Source organism: Choloepus didactylus, chromosome 9 (assembly GCF_015220235.1).
Source record: "Choloepus didactylus isolate mChoDid1 chromosome 9, mChoDid1.pri, whole genome shotgun sequence".
In the NCBI taxonomy this organism is placed as follows: Eukaryota; Metazoa; Chordata; class Mammalia; order Pilosa; family Megalonychidae; genus Choloepus; species Choloepus didactylus.
In genome coordinates, this window is record NC_051315.1 from 113876110 (window position 1) to 113889197 (window position 13088).

Below are 13088 nucleotides of genomic sequence, written 5' to 3' on the forward strand. Positions count from 1 at the left end.
TGAGCACCGGGTCAGGGCCTTTGTATTCGGGCGGAGGGCACGGCAGAAGCTGCCCCTCCTCTGACCAGTCTATCGGGGGTTCCGGGTCTGGCAGCAAAGGATAATTGCATTTACTTGGTATGGCCGCCAGAGGGAGCCCTCGACGGAGGCCTTTGGTGGAACCACCTAAACCGTCTGCCGGAAGGCATGGCTCTGGCGGCTTGCCTTTACGGGAGCCGTCCGCAGACGAAACTGACTGAGTTTCTTGGAGCGCGCACCGTGCCTCTTGCAAGGCGGAGGACGGGCTAAGGCCGGCAGCCGATTCCAGTTCAAGGACCGCACGGACGGTCTCCCATACAGGTACTAGAATCGGGTCCACACTCACGCCCGTCTGACGTGCTCGATCTATGTCGCGACCGAGTTTCTTCCAAGAGGGCAGACTGAGGCTACCGGTGGAGGGAAACCAAGGGGCAAGAGTCTCAACATCATCTAAAAACTTCTGTAGGGAGCTTTTCTTAACTGAGATACCCCTCTGCTTCAGGAGGGTTTTTAAAGGAGCCAATAAAGGCGAACTTCCAGACTGCCCCATGCTTGCAGTCGGCACTGTACTTCAGTCACTCGGAGAGCTCTTCCGAGTCCCCCGGGGTCACCTGAAAACCCACGGGCCCTAACTCTCAAGTAATAAGACGCACTCACCTTCTCGCGTTGATCAGGCGCGGGAAGTCCGCCGTAAGCCCGGCTAGCTCAGTCGGTAGAGCGTTGGTGCTGATAACGCCAAGGTCGCGGGTTCGATCCCCGTACGGGCCACCACTTGTCCGGCGCCTCTCCGCCCCGCCTCGAGTCCTCGGTCGGCCGGCGATGGGGACCAGAGAGATAAGGGGAGAGAGGGGGATGCAAACCGCGCAAACTGATCTGGCTGGAAAGTCACGACTCGAGCCACACGGTGGTTGTGAGAGCAATTCTTTTACTGAAGCTAGACAACCATTCTCTGTTACAGATTACCACGCGTGGCAAAGTGCCTCGCGGGAGAACAGCCTCGATGCGGCCGTCAGGTACGGCTCCTTGTGGGCTGTCTCCCCGAGCTCTGCCCGGAAACTTTCTTATATACAATGATCATAACCAACAAACAAACACCACGTAAGCGTGTACAATAGGCTAGCAGCGACTGCTGCTTCTAGCGCCATAATGCGGAAGCAGGGCTCGAGCGCCATCTTGGCTCACTCGATGGGAGGGGTGTACTCTAGGAGCAGGCTGAAACAGGACGCGAGCGCCGCCCCGCCCACTCGATGGGAGGGGCGCACTCCAGGAGCAGGCTGCAGAATGCCCACTAGGCCCTAACCCGGAAAATGGCTAAAAACGGCTCTCCACACAGAAGGGGCAAATCTCCTTGTCACTTACATAGCCCAAAGAATCCAAAAGAGCAAGGGAAGAAGTCCCTTCCCGGCCAGTTTCCTAAGGTGGCCAGGAACTGCTCCAGATGGGGGCTGATAGAAGGCAGCTCCACATGCCCCACTTCACACTGGAGAAGAGAAACTAATCTACACTGGTTGAATGTGGATTTTATCCACCTTGGTGGGGAGGGGGCCCTGCCATTTAGAATTCCTCTTCTGATAAGCATCTATGGCTGCTCATTCCCGGGTTTCAGGTTTAAGGTCTGGCAGGGCCTTTTCATTCAACTTAACATCTCCCCCAGGGTGTGGAATGGCACACGGTAGAAATGGAGGTGGGGACAGAAGGAAGGTCAGACCTTGGCCACTTAGCTTAGCCTGTGTTGGTGACTTCCCCAGAGAAGGATGGGGGAGGAGGGATCTGGGCAACGGCCGCTTAACAGATGTCTGTGACTTCCCTAACACTGGTTCTCAACAAGCTCTATCTGTAGCCAGCTTCAGGCTACATTTTCCCTATAAAGGGTAAGAAAAAGTAATCACAATATTGGGATTTTTAATGAAAGAATTACCGAGCCAACATTAATTAAAGAAAGTCAATTAAGCACTGCACCAAACCGTTTAAAGAACAAAGAGAGATTTTCTATTTAGGAACTCAGGATACAGCAATTACTTGATTCATTTTACACATAACCAGGATAGAGACTCCCAAAGCAAAATCCTTTTTCTTAGACTTTCAAGCAGTTATTTTACACTGATTATCACAAGTATTCATTTGTAAGTTTAAATATCTTTCAAAGGTAACTTTGGAAACTGCATAGTCGTGTCAGATTCAAAGATTAGTTTAATATAGTCTGCTTCCACCCAGTTGTTTTCCTACCAGATGCATCCCTTGGTTAATCCTTCATCTAGTATCCAACCAGCAAGACATCTAACTAAATGTCCCAAAGAAAGCAGCCAAGTGCAATCATTATCAATGAACTCAGAAAACTTTTACCTCCTAACGAAGTAGATCTCAAAATTTAGCATTAAAAAGAATCACCTGGAGATATGGTTAAAAAATATCAACTCCCAGGCCTTCCAGGAATTCAGTTGGTCAAAGGTGATGTCCAGAAGTCTGCATTTTAGTAAGCACATATTAGCGATTTTCTGTATGTGGTTCTCGGGCCACACTTGGAAATATTCTGTCCTAATAAAACTAATGAAGTATTAAATGGCCTCCAAACCATCCTAGATGCCTATCTAATTTAATTACAATGCTTGCCTAAGTTTGATTGTCTCATATTAACAGAACTTTCAAAGATCAAAAGGTTCCTTGTTTCTACCTACTGCTCTCTGATTTATCTCGCGGAGTTAAATAAAAGCTGTAACATCTTGAAACTATATCACCTTAAGTTTATTCCTCTTTCTCCAGACAAAAGCCCAGAACCTGTGCATTGAAACCTAATCTCCTTAATCATGTGCTTCTCCTGTCTAAAAGTTTTTATTTACTACTTTTCTGTGTCCCTGCAGAACTGATTACTGGGTGAACCATTTCAGGCTGTCTCAGAAAGTTGATTTCTGTGTGCTTTACAGAGTTGGACAGGCCCATCAGGAGTTTCAGGCATATTATACAGGTAGCTAAAGAACAGTTAGAGGCAACAAGGATGCCAGAGAAAGTCCCACAAGGAACAGAGCTTTTGTTTTCTCAAGAATGCAAGATCAATGCAAGCAGAACGTTAGCAAAGGTTTTAAAGGTTGTATTGTTAAGTAAGATCTCATTTCCAAAAAAAAGAGAGTGTGCATTTTTAGGTTGAGGCTTCTTGCCTTCTCTAAACATGCAACAGAGACATATGAAAAATCAATTTATTTTTTGAGCCCAACAACAGTCAGTATGATGAATTGACTAAACACTTGCCCCTGAGAGTGCTTTGCAGCCTACTGATCTCTTCTCATTCTGGTGAAAGTGCCTGCCCAAAAGCCAGGCCCTGGGTCAAACTTCACAAACTAGCATGAACTCCAGGCCCATCTCCCCAGCAGAAGCCAGTCCTGCTCAGTACATTTGAAACTCAGGCCCACTGTGATGGCCACATAACCCCAGCAATGGGGTCAGTGATAACTTTGCTTCAGACCCATACAGCATCTAGTTCTGGGGTGGCTCAGCATCTAGCACAGGTGCATGTGGTTCTGGGATTCCCTATAGCAGGATCTGATGGCTCCAAAGGAATTACTTCACTAAAGTCACTGTGCATCTTCCAAAGAAGCCACAGGTCCAAAGAGCCCATGGATCAACCCCTCTTCCAAGAATTCCTAGGTTTGTAGCCTTCTGAATAGCCAGTACAGCACTGAAACTTGCAAAGTAAAGACTCAGCATGGCAGCAAGCCCAGGATTTCCAGCTCTGTACTAATATTCCTCCTACCCCAAATAGGCCAGTGGGATCTGTAACCTTTCAAGTGCTGTTTTAGCTGTTCATCACCAAATACCACAGACTATGAAACCTAGAGAAAACTGGATCCAAGAATGATCATTTGCTTCTCAAACTGGTTCACACATAACCTCAGGAAGAGCTGGCAGTATATCTCGGAGGTATGCACAGCCATAGGATTTAAGGATGGCACAATTTTCAGCTACATTGAATTTGCTTGCAAAATAGGTGAAGGAAATACACATTTTATATATATATAAGGTGATACCCAAATGTTAGGGAGTAGGGCACAAAATTTGACTGGATTTTGTATCATAAAAGTAGGATTCACCCTGCCCCCCAAAGACTTGCTAGCAATGACTTCTTAGGGCTCAGCCTCTCAGACACCTGTTCATTCTCTTCTGTCATTCAGTTTTGTGCTTGGAAAAATTGGGAAGTACCATGCTGATCTCTTCATTTTGCAGATGAGGAAATAGGAGAGACAGAAAATGATTTCTTTAAAGTCAACAATTAGCTGGTATCAGAGTTAGCTATTTTTCTTCTGAATAGCACTTTTACTATCATATTTTAGGTCTCCATTACATCATAAACCCATGAAGTCCAATTTTTTATATTATGATAAGCCTTAAGATGCAAATAATCCCAATAAAGACATTGATATATTTACAAAAGGTAAAAATGATTGACATATCCTTTTCTTGAGTTTTTATAGGAAATAGGAGAGGCAGAATATAATGGGATTTGCAGAGTGTGTATGATGGCTCTCTTCTGTGTGAGTGTGTGTGTGTGTGTGTGTGTGTATGTGTACATGTAGGCATGCACACATGCACACATATTTATGAATGTATACAGGTGTAGATTTCAGAGTTTTGTAGTAGAAATGCTGCAGAATGGGATAAATCTGTTACAAAATAGGGAGAGGTGCAAAGTACTGAATACATATTTCCCTATTTTGTAACTTTGCACAATACAATAAGAGTTGATATAACCCCAGTGTTGTCTACCTAATCTCAGCCTTTTCCTTGGAAGAAGCATGCCTTCTTCAGCATGTCTGTCACTCACAAAAATATAGCTGAACATCTTCCCACTTGCAGCTGCTTGAAGTAATGGATTACGTCTTTGAACTTGCCAGTAAACTTCACGGTGCTGGTATAAATATCAAGCTTGTCAAACTTGCTTTCCAAGGAAGTCCTATAATGAAAGGCTTCTCTGTTTGGGGTAAGTTACTAACTCCATTTTGCCTCAAAGCTGGGCCCTGAGAAAATTTAAGTTGTAAAGAACCTCCTGCCAGCCATCAGGGTCATCTCTGGCCAAACCCAGGAACTGGTTTCACTGAAGTTTGGACCTGACCACCCTCCCTGGCTTCCACAAAGCCTGGCGCTCCCTCCACGAACTCTATGCCTTCCTCTGCTTTCCCCCTTCTCTTTGAAACAGTATATCAGAGGATCAAAGGTTCCCCGTGCAAGAGTCCAGGACGAAAAGAAGAGAAAGAAATCAGTGAGAGTGTGCTGGGATCAGCCAGGGTCCAACAGGGTGTCTAATGCTGATAGGTAAATAGTGGAAGAAACGGTGCCCGGCTTGCTGATTCCCAGGCCTCTGGTGGCAGCCTGAAAGATCAAGGGCAGTTTCTCTGAATCTGACTTGTAATGGGTCAGCTAGCAATTTTCTTCTTTCTGGGAACTAGAGATAGAGAGAAAACCACGCAACGAAGTATCTGCAACCAGGTTAACAACAAGAAGCAACACTTCTCAGCGTCAATTACAGAGGGCAAAATATAATTTTTTAAAGAGGAGTCAGAATAGAAACTGCATTATTAGTAACAAGAAGAATGACTTTAGAGCAATTGCCTTGCAAATGCTGATGTCTAAACCAAGTTTCCACACAGGACGCTCAGTGCATCCTGAGACAAGTGGGTGAATTCTTTACCAGCCCCACGGGGTGCCACGTCTTTGGGCCACATCGGGAGCCCTCCAAGGAAAGTGCAGGGACCTTCTGTTTTCTCCTTAGGGAGTTGAGCACTGATTCTCTAATGGGAACCTTCTGGCATTCTTTAGACACAAAGCTTTCTGATCCTGGGTTTTGGCAGTATACCCTAGAGAAAGACTGTGGGTTTTAATATGCTCTGTGGTACAGACAAGAGGAAAAACTTGGAGAAACATTGTGGTTCTCTAGCCAGCCCTTCTGAGCAAATGTTTCTACCTGGTCCTCCTAATAAAGACACCAGACTTGTTGTTCCTTTTTTCTTTCTTTCTTTCTTTTTAAAGTACGTCTGTATCGGTGGCCAGCTGCATTGTAGTTAAATTTCAAAATACTCATTTGGCAGCTTTGTATGTGCAGTGGTACTATAATGTTTATAAAGCCCACTGTGCTAGTTTGAAAGCAACATGCACAAACATGCACTTTAAAGGGGGCATAAAACGTAAAAAATGCATTACCAAATGCAATACTCAGTATTAGCCACATTTTGTATGAGATTTATGTTTGATCCAGTAAACCAGTGGTATAATTGCCAGACGTAAAATTAGCCTTTCCCTACATTTTAACCTTTAAACTACATTTAATCTACTATAACTTCTCTCAAGTACCAATATACAAAGGTGGCATCTTTAAAAAAAAAAAAAAAAATGCTTAAAAAAGTGTATAATCCATACCACATTCAGCACACATATATTTACTACATACCATATATGTTAATATATATAACATACATGATATATTATATATGATGTGTATATATATACACACACAATAATTCCAACTATTAGGGTTAAATTAAATTGAAATTAAAATAGGTCTTCTCATTCCCAATTTGACTTACCTTATGGCAGATACAAAAGAGATTAAAAAAGGTTTAAAAAAGCCCAGTGTCCTCAAACATTATTCTCCTGGTTTCTCCTAACATGCTACTCTTGGAATAGAACTATTCCAAGATATCCCTGTGGAGAGTATCTACAGTGTTTGTCCAGTCAGTGCACATTATCCCCTCTTTGGATGAAAGCATCCTGATTGTTCTTGGGCTCCAGGATGGTTGATTTAGACTCCTGTTCTATAATCCCAAGAATGAGCCAGAAGCCAGGCCTGGCTAAGCAGTTCATGTCATCTCCACTGTCCACAGGTATTTGGTCAGGGCTGGATGTGTGAACCAAAGCAAGGCGATGAGAAGTGATACAGGCCTTTACTGCTACCTGTAGAAAGAGAGGACCCCTGCCTCATTAAACTTGAAGCTTTGAGGACACTTGCCTGTTGCTTTTGAGGAACATCTTGAGAGGAATGAACACTCAAGGACAGAGCTGATTCAGAGGAGAGCAGAGTTAAAGAATAGAGAGAAGACCATTGCTGAGGACATTATTTAAGCAGCTGGCTCCAGCTGTGCCTGAAGCCAGTTCTTCTTGAACTTTTCCTTTAAGTGAGTTGATAATCCCCTTCTTTGCCTTAAAGACAGTTTGAGTTAGACTTTCTACCTCTTGCAACTGAAAGTGTACTGACTAAATATATCTTTACTTAGTGTGCTTCAGGTAATTTTCCCACAATAATCTGTGAGATAAATTTTATGATCCAACAGATTAAAAATCTAAGACTCAGATAGCTGAGAAAACTCCACTAACTTATGTGCCCAGGACCACACAATTAGTAAGTCATAGCAGTAAGACCTCTCTGTCCAACTCTAAAACCTAGTTTTTTAATGTAAACCTGGGGCTTTTAATGCAAATGTCGTTAAAAGTAAATATCTTTAGCAGGAGAAATAATTTAAGCAAGTTATAGATAATTGAAGTCTTAAATGGAAGAGCTGAGTATAAATGTAGTGGGAGAAATGAAAATGAACTTCAAAGCAAGGGGAACCTGAAAGAAGGTGGAATGTGTGCCTGTGCTGCTAAGAACCACTTGGGGAAAGCAAATGGCAAGCACTGACATTCATTGGGGCATATATGTACGTGCGCGCACACACACACACACACACACACACACACACACACACACACACAACCTTAATCCTTCCAACAACTCCATGAGGTAGATACTATTATTATCCCTATTTTATAGATGAGAAAACTGAAGCACAGAGAGGTGTCATAACATATCCAAGGTTACACAGCTGGTAGGTGGTAGAGGCCAGAGGATTCAACTACAGGCATTCTGGCTCCAGATGCTTAACTTCATCTATTTCAAAACTTTCCCTAAAGCAATCCCTCCACATTTAATGAACATGGAAAAGTAGGATATGAATTCTAAATGGAATGTGTCTCCTTTGCTAACAAACACTTATTAATTCCATTGGAACAAATATTTCTCTAGAATCCTATGGTCTCTAGTGCATGATTTGGTCTAGTGCATGATTTGGTAACATATGTGATCAAAACTGATTTCACCTTTGGGACTCAACTTTAAGGGAAACGTCATTGGGATAGAGATATTTTATCAACTGTTATTTCCACTGAGATAATTAGATGGGTAGAAATTTTGATCACAGTAGCTTTCTTATCACTAAGAAGTTTATGTAGCAGTCTCAAGTCTGAGCATCTTTACATTTTAGGAAGGAAGGGGAGAAAATAGCAAAGACCTGTCTTGTTGCCAGAGGTGTTACTGGAAGTTGTGTGATAATTACAGACACAGTGCTACAGAGTCTGGGGTACTTGATAAAGTCTTCAGTAATTATTTAGCATGACTTGAGAATATAGATGTTTTGAAAACACGAGCGACAACAATGGGGCATGGAAAAGTGTCTTCCTGGGCAACATATCTGCACTAGAAATCTCTAAACCTTCAGAGGACTCATTGACAAGGGAAGGGTAGAGGTCACCAAAATACTTCCCTTTAAGCAGGGTGGATTTGAGAGTTCTTATCCTTGGTCCATTTTTAAAGGTCTTCAGTTTTTAGGCAGCAATGAAAAGACCTTCGTCTAAAGCAAGTCTTTAGATATTCCTGTATGACCTTACCCTAATTTCCCAGAGACACTGAGCTGACTTTCCCTTTGTGGGGAAGATCAGGCAGAGAACATCATAAACGGGGATAAAAGAGGTGCTAAAGGAATGAAGAGAATGTAACTCTTTCAAATCCCTGCCTTAAAGCTACCTTCATGGGCTAAGAATAATATGACATTATAGATGCCTGCTACTTTCAGTCTTTTATGTAAAAATAGTAACTTTGGAAGGAGCTTATATAATTGTCATTTAAACTTGCTGCAGCAGGGTCATTTGTCTCAGGTTGCGGCTCCCTGACTGTGGCTGACTTGGTCTTGACCAAAAGACCAGACTGTCCAATCTACTGGCTTGTGAAGATGCTTATAATTCCATATTTTATAGACCTTGCAGCTTTCAGGAGTGAGCAGACAGGAAATGAAGAAGAACTAAGGATTTTTAGTCCCATTTAATTAGTTCTTGATGGTTTAGACTCAGTCTCTCAAAAGAGGAGCCATTACTTAAGAAATGGAAATAGAATAGTCTAAAAGACTCTTCTAAAAATTTACAAAAACAGCATAGAGTTCCATATTATTGGGGTTTTTTTTGATAGATTTTTCAAATATGAGGAAATATACTTCAAAACTCAAAATTTATTTCTCCATTGCATGAAGTATGTCCAACTTAGAAAAAATTAAATAAACAAAGCTGTGGGTAATTGAGCCCAAATAAAGTACTGTTTTATAGAACAATTCACATACATGGGGACTTAATATACCTAAAATCATTTTATTCTTATAAATACAATTTTCACGCCCCTTTTCAGGAAAATATCTTACTGTGTAAAGTGGATTTCAAATATTAATTCATAAGTCAAATTTTATTGTTTTATGTTTGTTTGTTTTGTTTTATTTTTATCCCCCTCCCCCCACCCCCCACTAGAAATACTCACTGCCACTACGGAGGAAAAAAAATATCTTCTTACCATAAAACTTGGTGCTTTGTGGACACACACTAATTCAAATACTTTTCTTCACCAACTGTAATATAGGATAAAACTCAGAAATAAGGAGAAAAAAAAGGCCATAACTATTCTACATCACAATTTTTGGGTTATCCATATTTTAGTTCTCCTTCATTTGTGTGGGTAATGGAGAACAGACTAAAATGGCATTCAGTTCAGTGATGCTGAATTCAATTTTAAGTCCTTGGTCATTAGTTGACTATTACTTATCGCCATAATAAATGCTCCCTACTATTACAATGGGTTTTCTCAGATTCTCTAGAAGCTAGAATATTTTTTGAATTTTAAGAATTTGCCTAATACCATTAGAAAATAAAGATTGATAAAACTCTGCCCTACATAAGCTAAATCAAGCATAGATAATTACATTCATTTTCATAATTTGCTTTTATAATAGCTTTCCATAAAAGAAATAAAAAGTAGTTTGATTTGATTACTAATAGGCTTCTATACCTAATACATGGCATATTTTTAAAAGGTAATTTTCTTTAAAAAAATCAACACTCTAATGTGAAACAATTCTGGAGTATCAAGGCAGATAACATGATAAAAGAGCAATACCCTTAGAATGCTTCTTGTCACCTATAGTTTGGTTGGGAGGTTTTCTTTGCTTTTCCTTTTAACATTTCTTCACTCATGCTAGAAACATTATATTAAATATCCACTTTTTACTTTACTGACCATAAGAGAAGTATCTATCCCTATAATCATATCACCTATTTTCTTCTGTATTAGAGAGTTTGAGACTAATCATATTCTCAATTCAAAACATTATACTTGTTAGTCATTTTGGCCTTTGTTACTGTGCATAACTTCAAAATAACACTTTTTTTTTCTTAACCCATGCTCACCAAATTCGTTATATTAGCACTTTTAAGATTAACAGTTTAATTTCAACATGTGTTAAGAATATAAAGACATATAGTCTACATTTCTATTCAGTAAACTATATTATAGTTTTAGATTGCTTGTTCTGAATTGAATTACCTATTTTTAGAAGTTAAAGAAGGTCTCTTAAAGGTCAACTAGATGATGTGAAATAGCAACACATCCCAAAGTAATTTGGGTAGAGAATAAAAATGTATATGCAGGGCCCCCCTGAGGAGCTGGGGGAAAATGTGGAAATATTGGACTTACTCACCTGGATTGTTGCTGATGGTCTCACAAACATTGGGGACTGACAGCTTGCTATGCCAACTCCTCTATCTTGGGACTTGCCCTTATGAAACTTGCTACTGCAAAGGAGGGGCTAAACCTGCTTATAATTGTGCCTAAGAGTCTCCCCTGAGTGCCTCTTTGTTTCTCAGATGTGGCCCTCTCTCTCTAACTAAGCCACCTTGGCAGGTGATCTCACTGCCCTCCCCACTATGTGGGACCTGACTCCCAGGGGTGTAAATCTCCCTGGCAATGCAGGATATGACTCCTGGGGATGAATCTGAACCTGGCATCATGGGATTGAAAACATCTTCTTGACCAAAAGGGGGATGCAAAATGAAATGAGATAGTTTCAGTGGCTGAGAGATTTCAAATGGAGTTGAGAGGTCACTCTGGTGGACATTCTTACGCACTATATAGATAACCCTTTTTAGGTTTTAATGTATTAGAATAGCTAGAAGTAAATACCTGAAACTATCAAACTCCAACTCAATAGCCTTGATTCTTGAAGATGATTGTATAACAATGTAGCTTACAAGGGGTGACAGTGTGATTGTGAAAACCCTGTGGATCACACTCCCTTTATCCAGTGTATGGATGGATGAGTAGAAAAATGGGGACAAAAACTAAATGAAAAATAGGGTGGGATGGGGGGGATGATTTGGGTATTCTTTTTTACTTTTATTTTTTATTCTTGTTCTTATTCTTTCTGGTGTAAGGAAAGCATTCAAAAATAGATTGGGGTGATGAATGCACAACTATATGATGGTACTGTGAACAGTTGATTGTACACCACAGATGATTGTATCATATGTGAATACATCTCAATAAAATGGAATTTAATTTTAAAAAAGTAAAAAAAAAAAAAAGTCAACCAGAAAATATTGACAGATGCTCAGCTCCTTTCAGTTTTCAAAATTCAAGAATAAATCATATTAATTTCTTCTAGATTTAAAATTTCTATGCTCATGTCCAGGAATTTGGGCAATTTCTATTGTCTTTAATTACAGGCAACCTTCTGTATATACAGTACATTTTCATTTGTAGTCTACTTCATATTGTGATTTTAATGAGAGACTTTATTTCAGAAACTGAATTCTAATCTTTAGTGAAAATTCAACTGCATGTGGCTCCACCATTGCCAATAATCTAATTAAAGTGACAAGGGAAGGAAAGTCACCTCTACACACAGCTGATCTCACATATGTGCAGTCAAAGATCACTGCTTCACAATTATTCCCTGCCTGGCACCAATAGAAAAATGCAATACAATACCAATAATTCCAAAATTTTAAAAACAGAGTTTACATCAATCAAGACACTCATATTTCTGCCTTCTGAAACTTCCTTAACCCCCCATTTTTCTTTTCCAAAACTCTGCGAACTTTTTAAGGCCCTTATAACCTTGGCAGGGGAATCCTCCTCTCTCACCACTTCCTCTAGTGCATTTTATTTCGTGGATATTGATGTATCTGTCTTATTTATTCTAATAGACTCTAATTATGAAAGCAGGCATGGAGCACTGTGCTTCCCAAGGCCACTTAGTCTGACTTTCTGTTCTAACACATTCCTGCATAGCTCTGAATGTTTTGTTAAAATTATGTATGTTAAATTATGTATTTATGTTAAAATTTGTATGTTAAAGATACCACCACTGGCTATGCTTTATTGAACTGGCAGTATTCTAGAGGTAGGAAACACAAGAATTAGTGAGAGTTCTTATGATGCTCAGCTACCTCTGTCATTTACCTAGGAGGAAATCCATTTTCCTGTCTTCCAGCATAAAACCACTGGGAATGTTCTGCCTGCTAAAAGTGTTCATTCCTGAACCTGAAGACAGGTTTTGAAGAAGAGGCAGGATCCATATATCCCTTTACAGTAGCTCATAGAAGATACTCAGTTTAGTGTCTGTTGAGTGAATGAATATATGTTAGAGGTATGTATTAGTTGTTTTTTTGCTACATAAATATTTCCCCCAAAACTTAGCCCCTTAAAACAACAAATACTAACTTACAGTTTCTGTGGGTCAGAAATCTGGAAACAGCTTAGCTGGGTGCCACTGGCTCAAAGTCTCTCATGAATTGCATTCCAGCTGGCAGCTGGGGATGGGGTCATATGAGACTCAAACAGGATGAAGGATTTACTTCCAATCCTACTCGTGTGGTTACTGGCAGGCTTCAGCTGGACGGAGAGTCTCCGTTCCTTGGCAGACCACATGGGCTTCTCCATAGGATTGCGCACAACG

The 13088-nt window shown here is 40.7% G+C and overlaps 1 non-coding gene across 1 annotated transcript; it reads left to right on the top strand.

Moving 5' to 3' along the window:
- The first annotated feature begins 711 nt into the window (after positions 1-711).
- TRNAI-GAU lies at positions 712-786 on the top strand. Its single transcript has one exon. It is a non-coding gene; the product is annotated as a tRNA-Ile (tRNA).
- Positions 787-13088: the final 12302 nt, after the last annotated feature.